The sequence below is a fragment of the Carassius carassius genome, chromosome 17, assembly GCF_963082965.1.
Source record: "Carassius carassius chromosome 17, fCarCar2.1, whole genome shotgun sequence".
NCBI classification, from domain to species: domain Eukaryota; kingdom Metazoa; phylum Chordata; class Actinopteri; order Cypriniformes; family Cyprinidae; genus Carassius; species Carassius carassius.
This window is the reverse complement of record NC_081771.1, coordinates 14,763,202-14,776,053: the sequence shown is the minus strand read 5'-3', so window position 1 is coordinate 14,776,053 and position 12,852 is coordinate 14,763,202. Positions and strand designations below refer to the sequence as shown.

The window sequence follows — 12,852 nt, the reverse complement described above, 5'->3', positions numbered from 1 at the left end:
AAAGCTAAAGTTTAACTTTTCTATTATAAAGCTGAAATGTTATGTACAAGTATTTAACTGATGTCAAATGTATATTATATTATATTATATTATATTATAATAGATTGAAATATCTAGATTTTACACAATACTGTATTGTAAGAGATACCCTATTCTTGATCTGTCTTTCTATCCAAAAACAAAAACAAAAAAAAAACATCCACACCACTATATGAAAACCCTAAGCCACTGCCTGACAACAACATTAAATATTCATCACAACTTAGGCTCGATTTCCATAGACATCTCAGAATGACACACTAGGTACACCCGGGAACAGCATGCCAAGCTCTTGGCTCTTGACATTGTGATATAGTGAAATTGCTGGCAGAGGAGCATTCAACATCTGTCCCAGCAGAACCTGCATTGGCTAGATTTTGGGCAGACTCTCACAGGAACATATGCTTTCGGTTCAGACACACATTCAAACACTCCAACTAGAAAATTTAAATGAAACGAAAAAACACAACAGCCAACAGCACTGTGTGTATTCATAAATCAGAAAGGCTGTGTAACAAATCCTTGTTCTGCAAGCGTTCAGATCAAATGTGCTGTCACAAAGGTATAGAGTCACAAAGCCCCTAACTATGTTTCCTACAAATTTTCAGTGGATGGCTTTAAATACAGTATTTAGTTTGTCGTTATGTTGTTCTGCATAGTTGCCACATTTTTTACTATCCTAGACTAAACTGAACTTTTAAAAATAAAGGTGCTTAAAAGGTTCTTCACAGCAATGCCATAGTAGAACATTTTTGGGTCCACATTAAAGAACCATTCAGTCAAAGGTCCTTTAAGGAACCATCTCTTTCTTCCTTTTTATAAAATCGCCTTTGAAATTGTCCAAATGAATTCTTAGCAATGCATATTACTAAACAAAAATTACGTTTATATATATATATATATACATACATATGTATCCATTTTTTACTAATTTTAGATAAAGCCTTGGGGTCAGTAAGATTTTTTTACCATACTTTTATTCACCAAAGGTGCATAAAATTGATCAAATATGACAGGACATTTATAATGTTGTTTTGGACTTTCTATTCATCAGAAAAATTATTTGATTACTTATAACTTGCTTAACCACTGATATAAATGTATCAACTTATATTTAATTGTAAAAATAGAATAATATAATGATAATATACTGTACAGTAATATATACTATACTGTATACCTTTTTACTGTATTTTTGATCTAACAAATGCAGCCTTGGTGTGCATAATAGACTTATCACCGTTAAGCATTTGAATGGTAAGGTGTTCGTGTTTGTTTCTTTTAACATATTCATTTAGTATACAGTTTTCTGTACTACCACTTCTACTTGTGTAGAAGCCTATGTACTAATGAGAGAAATGGTACTTTTATAACATATGTACACAATTCCCCAATAAACCATCTCAGGGCAATCTTCTTATTCAATAATCTATTAAAGGTTATAATAGCAGAGCTGAAACCAGACAAATTCACAAAGGCCACACATGCTGGCATCAAACGGAGCAGCTCGGCCAGTCTCATCATGATGTATTAGCTCCTTCCAGACACCCTGTGGAAAAAACAGGTTTCCTCTGTGTCCACATACACACACACACACACACACACACAAGCCTATAACTCACCACAGAGTAAACCATGACACAACCTCTACACACCACATTATGTGCCCTTCCTCCATTTTCTCTATGATTAAAAAGCTAAGTGGATGGATTTTGGATTCAGTTAATTGTCCACATGCAGGGTCTGAAGCTTTAATGGAATACATTGTTTATAATTTACATCATGCAGTCTCTTAAAGACCTCATTGATTTAACTACAGACATCCAATACGCGTTAGCCTTTTAGAATCTAATCTGCCATTTGATGGTTAATTTTTTAGGTTTTTTTACATCCACCTTGGTCTTTTTGATTTCTTAATATTCTTAGTTCCACGGATTAGATTTTCTTAAGATTTATCTTAAGTCTGCATATCCAGTCTCTGCTTCTCCTGCGTTTTCTAACAAAGATGATTTTAAGCCCAACTGTGAACCTAGGATTTATTTGAATTGTTAATCTGCATAATGGGTGTCCTAATTCAGGGGCTACCAAACCACAGTAAAATTCAGATTTTTTGTTTGTTAAAACATTTCCATGGATTAAAATCTAAAGAGATAATCTGATTTCAGCCATGCGTCTGAAGCTGAGATCATGACAAATCATCTCAACAGCAGCTTTTCAAATCACTGTCACTGTTAATGCCATGGTGAATCAGGTCAAGTCAGCACTGCACTGCTACAAAAGAAACCTGTCAATTGATAGGATACACTGTCATGTAAATTCAACACAAACACTGTGCTCAGTGGCTCTCAATTAAAAGCCACTTTAATCATTAACATTGAAGTACATTGTTTTTATTGAGTTAGCCTTTAATGTAAACCTTGTTTGGATTTTTGGGCCTTTGGGGGATTTATGATGGTTAATTAACATGAAACAAAAAATTAAAATCATGTGAATGGTGACAGCAAGAGGCACATATGCACAGATCAACCTCATGCATTCATTCTCTATCTGGGTTCTCTCTATTTAAAAGCCAACCACCCTGACTAACTTGCTAATACATGCAAACACACTAAACACATTCACATAGACCATAAAAAAATACAATAGATCCTCCAATTCCATTTGCAATCATCTCCAATCACTACTGAGCTATAAAGGTTCTGCATTTATAACATTACCTGCTAAAACTAAATATTAAATGAGCTGCATATTGCCCAAAAGATAGGATTGCATAAAACCTCCAGTAGGCAAATAAAATAGATTAATCTTGACGTGAAGAATGATCCAATCATTCTGTCTAGAGTAGACAAATGAAAATGTCACTCAAACATAGGCAAATTCGCAGTTGACAAAATGCATCTACTTATCTCATCAAAGTGAATAAAACTCAGCCTTTGTTACTATTATAGATTTATTGAACTGTGTTTCATAAAACCAGGGCCAGTGCGGACCAGGGCCAGTGCTGACAAGCATCTCCTGGCTAATACGCGCTGTGTTCCCAAGGTTTTGTGCAAAAGACACAACACTTGCTCTAAAACCAACATGATTGCACAACTTAGCACAACATCAGCAGTTCATGTGTTTTTCCTTCCCAGGCCGTTTTATTTTATTTAATTTGCAATCTAAACATGTCTGAATGAGAAATCTTTGATAGAAACATTAATTTTATAATAGGTCTGTCATTGTTTATCCTTTCAATTTCTTCTATGGATCAGTTTAGCAGATCAAGACGATGAACATGGACATATTATGAAAATCTTCAATAGAACAAATACATTTTATGTTCAGTGCAATTGAGGTCAAATGTAAAACCTGTACTGCAGCAATAACAGAAAGTTTCATAACTTTTGACCTTATGGTCAAGGAAAAAAAAGAAAAGAAAAAGAAGACTATTAAGAACATGAAAACAAAAAATAGCATATCTGATAAGCCTATGGTGATATGAATGCTGCATCTGGGAGTGTTTTCAGAAACAGCAGAGCATAATTGCCTCATTAAAAGGGTCATGGCATAGATTTCTTTTATTACTTTAATATGTCCCTTGAGGTCATCTTTCAAAAAAAAGTTTATTTGCAAACCCTCCAACAATCTGCATTCAAATGCCACAAATAAACATATAATCCTCTGATATAACTATGAAATTATTTGTTCACGGGGCATTTTAATTATGCCGTTTAAACCAGACGTGTCAAAGCAAATGTTCCTTTACCCTTACATTTCTTCTGTTGTCAGAAGTTGCTCAAGTGTGGACTACATCAGAAATTGAATGTAGACCGTAAGTAATTATTATGGGTTCTATTTGATTTTGAGTTTTAATATTAAAAATATCTGCATACCTTCAAGATGAGACTAACAATTAGATTTTTTGTAATTCATAAAATCTTGCAAATACATGTGATTAATTAATTAATTCATATGGCCTTTTAGGTTCCAAAAATCACAAACCATTCATTTTACAGGTCATCTAAATATCAGTATTTTATTACACAAAAACTAAACAAAAAAACAACAACAAAAACAAGCTACACCAGAGATGCTATACGTGGAAGGAGACTAATAAACTAAATTAAATTAAATCATTTAATTTGATCATACTTTCAATATTTTAAACTGCCAGAGGTTATAGCAATTTATATAAGATGCATCACCAATATCACTTTCCCATTTTAAGTATGAATACAAAGCTAGGAAAAAGCTGGTGATTCCAAGTCTCGTCTCTGGGAAATTTGAGGATGCCCTTTATCTCCATCTTCATGCAAACAGACAGAGAACCGAACCCAATAATTAATGTCATCCTGACCCTCCTCTCATCAGCCCATGGCCAAGCTCACAATAGGAGTTGGTGGCAATGAGGAGGTGCATGAGTGCTGCTGGCAGAGAGTAATGAGACGCACCTGCTGCTTATTGCACCTTGTCACCATTGCCAAAACCCCTCCATCTCAATCTCTGCACCAGTTCTGGCCCAGTGGCAGAAGGTGTCCTGACTTGACAAGACCCTGAACCTACACATAAATAATCATATTGAGCCTATATGGCTGATCAGCCTGTTGGTGTATATCATGTGTACTGTATATCATGTCAGTTCTGTGCAGGAAGAGCTTGTCCTTGAGGTCCAAAACAGCACAACATAAGTGGGAATCCACTTAACCAATGGCCACCTGGCCCTGCTCCTCTGGACCTACAGCACAACCATTCGGTCCTGCAAACGGTGGTCATTCTGTGTGAGCCTTTCCAGCCACTCTCAAGAGACTTTCTGCCTTTCTATTTGTGTTTTTTGCCAAATAAAGACTCTCTGAGGCATTAAACTGTCAAATTGTTTGTGTCCTTCTTCAATCCCTGCCAAGAAAAAAGAATATTTGAAGAAAATTATTTGAAGAATAAAGAGGTTTATTCAGTATTCTAGATATTTTTTGCAACAATGGACCAAAGTAATGAAATTTATGGTTTTCATTAGCCAAAGTAAACAAAAAATCAGGGAGATTGATGACAACTGCCATGTGCTGAGGTCTAAAAGATGAGGTACGGTGTAGGTTCTGTACCAACAATTATACATGAGAAATCATTGCACACAGTACAAACTACAAGAAAAGCCCTTGGGTATCTGCTTAGGAAAGCAACACGTTCAAATTCACCAAGCCTGTTACAAATACACAGACCTCATAACATAGATAGATCACACGTGTTCACAACACACATTCAGTTGAGTAGGATGGCAATCCCTCACACTCACACATAAAAACACACACATTCCTGCAAGCCAAGCAGAGAATGTGTTATTCGGGTATGAATTTCATCAGGCAAACCCTTTATCCTGTGTCACTGAGGGTCCATCTGTTCAAGTAAGGTCTGATTGATTGTCCATGAGATGATGGAAGCAAACATTATTGTCTCAACAGGGCAAGGAATGATGAGGAAAGACTCAGAATATAGGAGAAAAGCCAAGTAGCATTATGAGGGCAAACTAAATCACATATAATCTCTCTCATATACACTCATTCTTTAGGACTTTTGTAAGTGCTTTAATTTTTGCATCAGTGGTCTATTCAGTCATAATATAACGCAGTAGTTACCTTTTCAATATCTTTAGAGCCTTGTGCACATTATGAGATATTAAAAAATAGTTAAAGAAATGTCATGTAATTTCATTAACAGATTTTTGTATGAATTAGCCTCACATAAATCAATTTAGGCATCTTCCAATTCTAATATATATATATATGTATATATATATTCATTCAAAATATAATTTACTAAGGTTGCGATGATTAGGGCCTAGAAATTATATGTGTAATATTATTAAGGAGTATCTGGGCTCTCATGTGAACAGTGATAATAATTACAAGGAAATTGGGATTATTTAATCTAGAATAACTGCTGAAGGAATTTAAGTTTTATACATTATTTTAGCTGGTTAAAAAACTACAATGAGAACAAAACTGAACCCATAACAACTCCTTGTGGAACACCATAGAGATGCCATGATAAGAATGTATCAAACGTGTTTGCCATTTCTACAATTCTATTTGAGAAATTACCTTATACTGCTGAACAGAACTGCTTTTTTATAATGTTTAGGCAGAAGATATGTAAGCATTTTATATGTCAGCAAGACAGATCTTCTTATTAGTTGTGTCGTAATGTCATATATATTGAAAACAATACATAGTGCAGATAATGTGTGAAATAAATGTGACAGGACAGAAGGGGGAAACTAAAATTATTCAAGACACAAACAGTCTAATGTGGTCATATTAAAACACACACACACACACACACACTCACACACTCACAATTTACTACAGAGAAAACAAAGATGGAAATATAATGCTGTTATGTGGATATGGATGGTAGTATTTCCCAGGGCTCACTGCCTTGCCAGCTAACAGCACTTCAGTCTGCTGTTTTTGGCCGAGCAATGAAGACTTAATGCAAGCAAAACAGGCTTTAACAAATGCTTACTTCTTTCTACTATCATCATCGTCATTTTCTTGCAAGGAAAATTGCACTTTAAACAAGCATTTTGCTTGGATCAGTAAGTCAAACTGAATACTGAGTGCACGGAACAGATTTAAAGCTACATTTAACAGATAAATATTTCTGATGTATCAGATAAATTCCTAAGGCAATAAATACACTACAATTAGAGAAATTTGTATGAAAAATTTGATTCTCCCATAACAGTCATTTACCTTTTCAACCATATAATTTTTTAATGGTTGTTTTCGATTCAAATCCATTTACTAAAGCAAACTTCCATTCAGCTACAGTGTGTCCTTTCACTTTACTTGGTAATAATGTCATCATAATAAAGTATAATTACACCGAAGGTGTTGAAATGTTTTGACATTAACAAGATAATCGTTCATGTTGATATTCAGTAAAACACATGCCGATTTAATTGTTTTTATGCAACAGTTCAATAATTAACAAGTATATTAATTAACTGGTGAATAATAATATATCTATATTGATTAATATACATTTCAGACATACATTGGTCAGTTATTTGGTGTGTATCTAGGCATATGCATATTTGAATAAAACAAACTTGCATTCTTCTGGAGATCGGTCTTGAAAGGCTACCTTGAAAGAATTCAGATGAACACAAGGACACAGAACACATCTTTGTCAGACTGACCATGTGATCTTTTTATTTTACTGAATGTATTCACTTAAATGAGTAGGCCTGTGTACATGTACAGTATGCTTTTTAAATGTTAAGATTCTTCTTAAAATGCAAATAAAAGCTGCATTTCTCAAAATCTTTATGACTTTATTAAAATTAGGCCTACAAAACAAAATGACAAATGTTTACTTTTACACCACATTTATGAACATGGATTGAGAAGTTTAAAGCTAGAAGTTTAAAGTTTACAGGTTTCTGTGTGATCTGCCCGCACTGAGTTCTGGGATTTCTAATGGTTTGATTCTCTCAAGTCTGCATTCATTGCATCCTTAATATCAAGAACACATTAGGGTAGTCTACTTTCACGCATCCTTTAAACTTGAACATGTGTTCTTGAATATTGTAATTGAACTTCGATGGTGTAGCCTAGTATGAAAACACAAGATTGCATAAGAATTCACAATTAAGAATTTGGCCCTTTTATATCAACAAACCCCACAAACAAATTTAAAGCCAGTCACTATTTCAATCTACAGAGATTTTTCCCTCCCTTCTCTGTAACCATCCGGTTCCAGCTCCACCCCGGGTTTTCCATGTCCCGCGAAGGAAACCCGCTCCGAGTGATCATTAAAAGACAAAACACCGAAGCCCCGACTTTAGAAAAACACATTACTTGCAGCTGGCAAAAAAAAAACACTGAATATACTGATAAATTTATTTCAATTTGTTCCATCTACAACGGCTGTCAACTGGTATTCTTTAGGCTACATGAAATCCCCGTGTCATTTCCATTATGAATTAACTCTTTTGATTCCATGTGAACACTTGCTTACAAAGACCAACGCTTCTGTAAACGGAGACAGAATCGTAGAAAAACACAACTCAAATCTCGTTCCTGGTACTTTTTCTACGGTGTTTGTTGTAAATAAAACCCGCTATTATGCGCGCGTTGGTATCAGATCTAAAGCAACTTAATCAGACAATCCTGATGAAGAGCCCCTCAGCATCCCAACTGAGAATTCGGAGATGCAAACACACAGTCCCGTATCAAAATAGAACACTCTATTAACAAAAATAAAGGCAATCGTGTTCCAAAAGCAGGAACAAGCATCTGAGAATTCTCACCTCAAATACGGATCCACTTTCTTGCACGTGGGAGACAAAAGAGCCACAAAAGGATCCCGTTTTAAACTCGTGATCAAGAACACGAGTGTTGTGCCGTTGTGCTTTTTGGTGTATAAACCATGAGGTGGTCCAGAGCCGTCAATGAAGCAGCAGCAGCATCTTCTGTCCCGCTATAGGACCCGCTTCTGTCCTTCAACACCGCTGCTCTCAATCAGTCTGAACTGGTACACGGAGTCCGTGCAGAAACGAGCTCTCCAACTACATTAAAAAAGATGCTGGGATTCGGTTTCGATGGCGCTTTGGCAAGATGCAGGCGGTTTTCACGCGCAGCAGACTCGCGCTTTCGTTTCTAAATGCTGAGCGTTCACTCTGACTGTCAAAGCAGAGGAGGATCTCCGATACAAGAGCGCTTATAAACACTGAGACGTGGGATGCGTGTGATTAAGTCACTGGATGGGAGGATGAATGCTCAATTTACTGCATTTATTTTATGTTCGTCTCCAAGCATTGGTTCAAACAGAACATTTGTCCATTCCTGCATGAGTCATAGGCTGGAAATTGGGGCAAGTTGTCACTTTTTGTTTTTTAGGGTGGATGGTTTGTGAAAGTCAGTTATATTACAGGTGGATGTATTTAAGCATTGGCTGTTTCTTGAATATTTCCACCATTATTGCTCAAGGAAAGAGATACAGTTCATTCAACACACATTTTATATAACAATTATAAGAAACAAAATGTATAAAAAAAAATTTTTAGTCAAAAACAATATATTATATTATATTGTATTATATTATATTATATTATATTTTTAATATACAGCTGAATGATCCACATGATTATGAGCCTATTATTCAATTATGCAAGGTCATACATTAGAAATTTCATCATGAGCATTTGATTTTTACAGACAAGACACTGAGGAATCTTCCAGATGTTGAAAACACACATTAATTGCAAGGTAGTTAAACCTTTATGAATGTTTTTCCCTGATCATTTCCATAATCGGCTTTGGGATCACTCTACTTAGCAATAACGCATTGATACTGATGGTTGAAAATCCCCAATAACGGCAAAAGAAGATGAGGTCGGGGCGACTGCTCAGGGAATTGGGACAAGGCCAGAGAATGTGTCAGTAACTATAGGCGGGAGTTTGAGGTGATCAGGCAAAGCCTAAAGCTAAAGCCTGGTTGCATTGTTCCACTGAGGATTTAGAGCTTAAGCACCATGACCATGATTAAGAAACAAGACCATCTGCTATCCTGTGTCCGAATGACAGGGTTTTTCACATGCACACTCTCTTTCTCTCATGGCTCACAGATGTTTAATATGGTCAAGCTTTTATGCATAAACATGTATGGCCCACATTTTACTAAAGCATAAATTTTAGTGGCAATGTGAAAATGCTTTATAGGTAAAATAAATTATATGTTTGTGTATTGTCCATCTAAACTTCAAGTCCACTTATAATTGCTTGTGGAGAAGAACATCTATTCAGAAATCTTCTCACCCCGTGGCACACTGGCATTGTAGACAGATGGAGCTTGACAAATAAGACAGCATTCGATTTCTCAGACACATCACTTTAACTCTAGACAGAGCAGGAGGATATCAGGGTCCCCGAGGACACAATTACACACACTGTAACACCAGCACTGTCTTCTCATTAGTAACCAACCAGCAATTAGCCTAGCAATTAATCACCCCCACAGAGGCCTTGTTTAGATTAGAAATCAAGATTTGTTTTTACATGCGTTTACAAAGTTCACTGCAATAGCAGTAGAACATACTGTAGGTCATAGCAAAATACAGATGCATTTCTTAAATCTTTCTGAAAACTAAAGGAAAATAGTTTTTTCAGAAAACATTATTTTTGTCTTGAAGTGAGGAAAACTTTACTGAAATACACACTCATGCTTGGTTAAATGGGGCATTATTTAGACCTATTGTTTTTATAAATCTAGTTAGAAATACTATAATCTAACCCTAAACCTAAACCTTCAACACTTTTATAATAAAAACTAAAAAATAATTTATTGTTAGATAATTTTTTGTCGATAAGGTTTTGTCAAATCCAGGCTCAATGAAAAAAAAAATTAATGTCAGAGGTGACCTTTATAAAAAATAATGATGTTGTTTCATGCACTTTTCATGTCACTTCTGAAGTATGTCCAATGAGTGGCACTAAATGCAGTTTTATCCAAAAAAGATGATCATGAATGTGGCAACATTTTATTATGTTGGTTGTTGTATTGCAGCAGATCAGAAATTATATGTCCAGTAAGTGGCACTAAATCCTCTATCATATTAAAAACAACATATAACTTAAACGTAAACCTTTCTTAAATGTAACCAATAGTAGTGTTTACAAAAACAAATGTGAGATAAAATGCTTGTAAAGGAACCATGCCTCTTTGAGCTCTTTGAGCAAATTTTTGCTTTTTGTTGAACTATAGCAGTCATTTGCCTTGCCAAATTTGTTCCCCACAATGTAAGCAAAAAATGACATACTGTATATACATTTGCCTAATGCTTGGAGGTGACCTTCGGTGTCTTTTTATAAAATCTCCATTTTTGTATTTTAACTCTGAGGACTGCATTACGATGAGTTGATGACTGTAGATTTACTTCACTAGAGCTTCCTGGCATCCGCTGAAGCAGCCGTACTTGAGCATCAGTACTATTCACCCAGTGGGGTGGTGTTACTCATCTGATGGAAGAGGCGTGAGCAGCTACAACACAGCCTCCCACCCAAATCAGAGGCCATCACTGCAACAACTGTTCGCTCGACCCTGAGGCATGACTCATCACTCTTACATCACTATGCATCAGTCTCCGTTTAGTGCTACGATCATTTACATATTCAAAAATGTGTAGCAGGCAATGCCTAAAGAGCACTCATTTTGAGCTGCTAAACAGGGCATAATAGCAGAGGTGGGAGTAAGTCACAAGTAAGTCTCAAGTCTTAACCTTCAAGTCTCAAGCAAGTCCAAGTCAATTTTTGTGAGAATCAAGCAAGTCCAAAAAAGTCACTGCTTTATGTCAAGCAATTCAAGTCAAGTCGTAGCTTGGGTCACGCAAGTCACTATCAAGTCATACAAATATTTGATGATTTAACTGAATTTATATATTAAAATAAGTTAAAACTACAGTAGTTATGGATTATGGGATTTTATTTGCAACAAAAAATGAGACTATATGCATTTTGTCCACATACAGCTGAGTTGTTAATACAATAAAAACCTAAAAATAAAAAACAAATACACATTTAAACTACATAGCCTAAAATGTAAATGTAAATGTAACTGAAATAAGGCCAACATAAAAGGATGAAAGGTATTAAGGTACAGCTATTTCAATATGCATCAAACATCCCAGAAAACCATGAAAAAGTATTAAACAATTCAAGTATAATAGTTTCTATTCCACCAAATGGCATTCAAACAGACATCACCTTTATTGGACATGAATAAATCCTTAAAGGGATAGTTCAACCAAAATGGAAAATTTACCCCCAGGGCATCCAAGATGTAGGTGACATTGTTTCTTCAGTAGAACACAAACCAAGATTTTGAACTCAAACCGTTGCAGTCTAAGTGCATGGGAATAACGGCTAAAACATACAATAATAAAAAAAGAAACATAAAAAAAAAAAATTAATCCTGTGGCTTGTGACGATACACAATACGATTGGTCTGTGCAGTGACAGTATTTATAATGTTTTTTACCTCTGACTCACGCAATGTCCAAACTGTTAGGACTCTCCTGGGTGCGTCCTCCTGAGCGCATTCTCAGCAGCAGGGTGTGAGGCATCTTCTTCTAATTCTTGCTTTATGGCCGAACGCAGACTTACAAGTGCATTACCGCCACCTATCTCTCAGATGGAATATTGACACTCTATCTACAATCTCAATTAGGAATGTCAATGGTCCACTTGATGTAGGTGGCGGTAATGCACTTATAAGTCTGTGATCTGCCATAATGCAAGAAGAAGATGCTCAGACAGCATAGGTTTAGATTATGGGGCTGTCACGTGACCAATGAATGACTCAAACTGAGGACTCGAAAGATGAACTAATCAATACCCTTTCCAACTCAGACTGCATTGGTTAAGTTTATGAGGCTGTCACGTTATGAAGGAATGACTCAAACCTGAAGACTTGTCAGATAAGAGGTGAGATGAGCTAAACATAGTCTTAAGACCCAGGTAAATAATGAATTAATCTTTTCTGTTTCTTATATATCATTATAATTTTGTATTGTTTGTAGTGTGATCAACGTTTGCGTAAGTAGTTAGTGTTAGGGAAGTAACACGTAACATTTTAATTACATTTTGCTAATATGAACGAAATTACTCTTTAGCATAGTAGATTAGCATATATCATTGAATCGGATTAGATCATCAGCATCTCGCTCAAGTGACCAAAGAGTTTCGATATTTTTCCTATTTAAAACTTGACTTTTCTGTAGTTACATTGTGTACTAAGACCGAAGGAAAATGAAAAGTTGTGATTTTCTAGGCCGAT

At 35.6% G+C, this 12,852-nt stretch overlaps 1 protein-coding gene across 1 annotated transcript in view; it reads right to left on the bottom strand.

The window, feature by feature from the left end:
* Positions 1–8,690, bottom strand: part of pde4ba (phosphodiesterase 4B, cAMP-specific a) — a 142,996-nt gene extending 134,306 nt beyond the window's left edge. Inside the window, exon 1 of the mRNA XM_059571017.1 lies at positions 8,330–8,690. The gene's annotated coding sequence lies outside the window, so the exon portion shown is untranslated. The remainder of the gene's footprint in view (positions 1–8,329) is intronic.
* Positions 8,691–12,852: the final 4,162 nt, after the last annotated feature.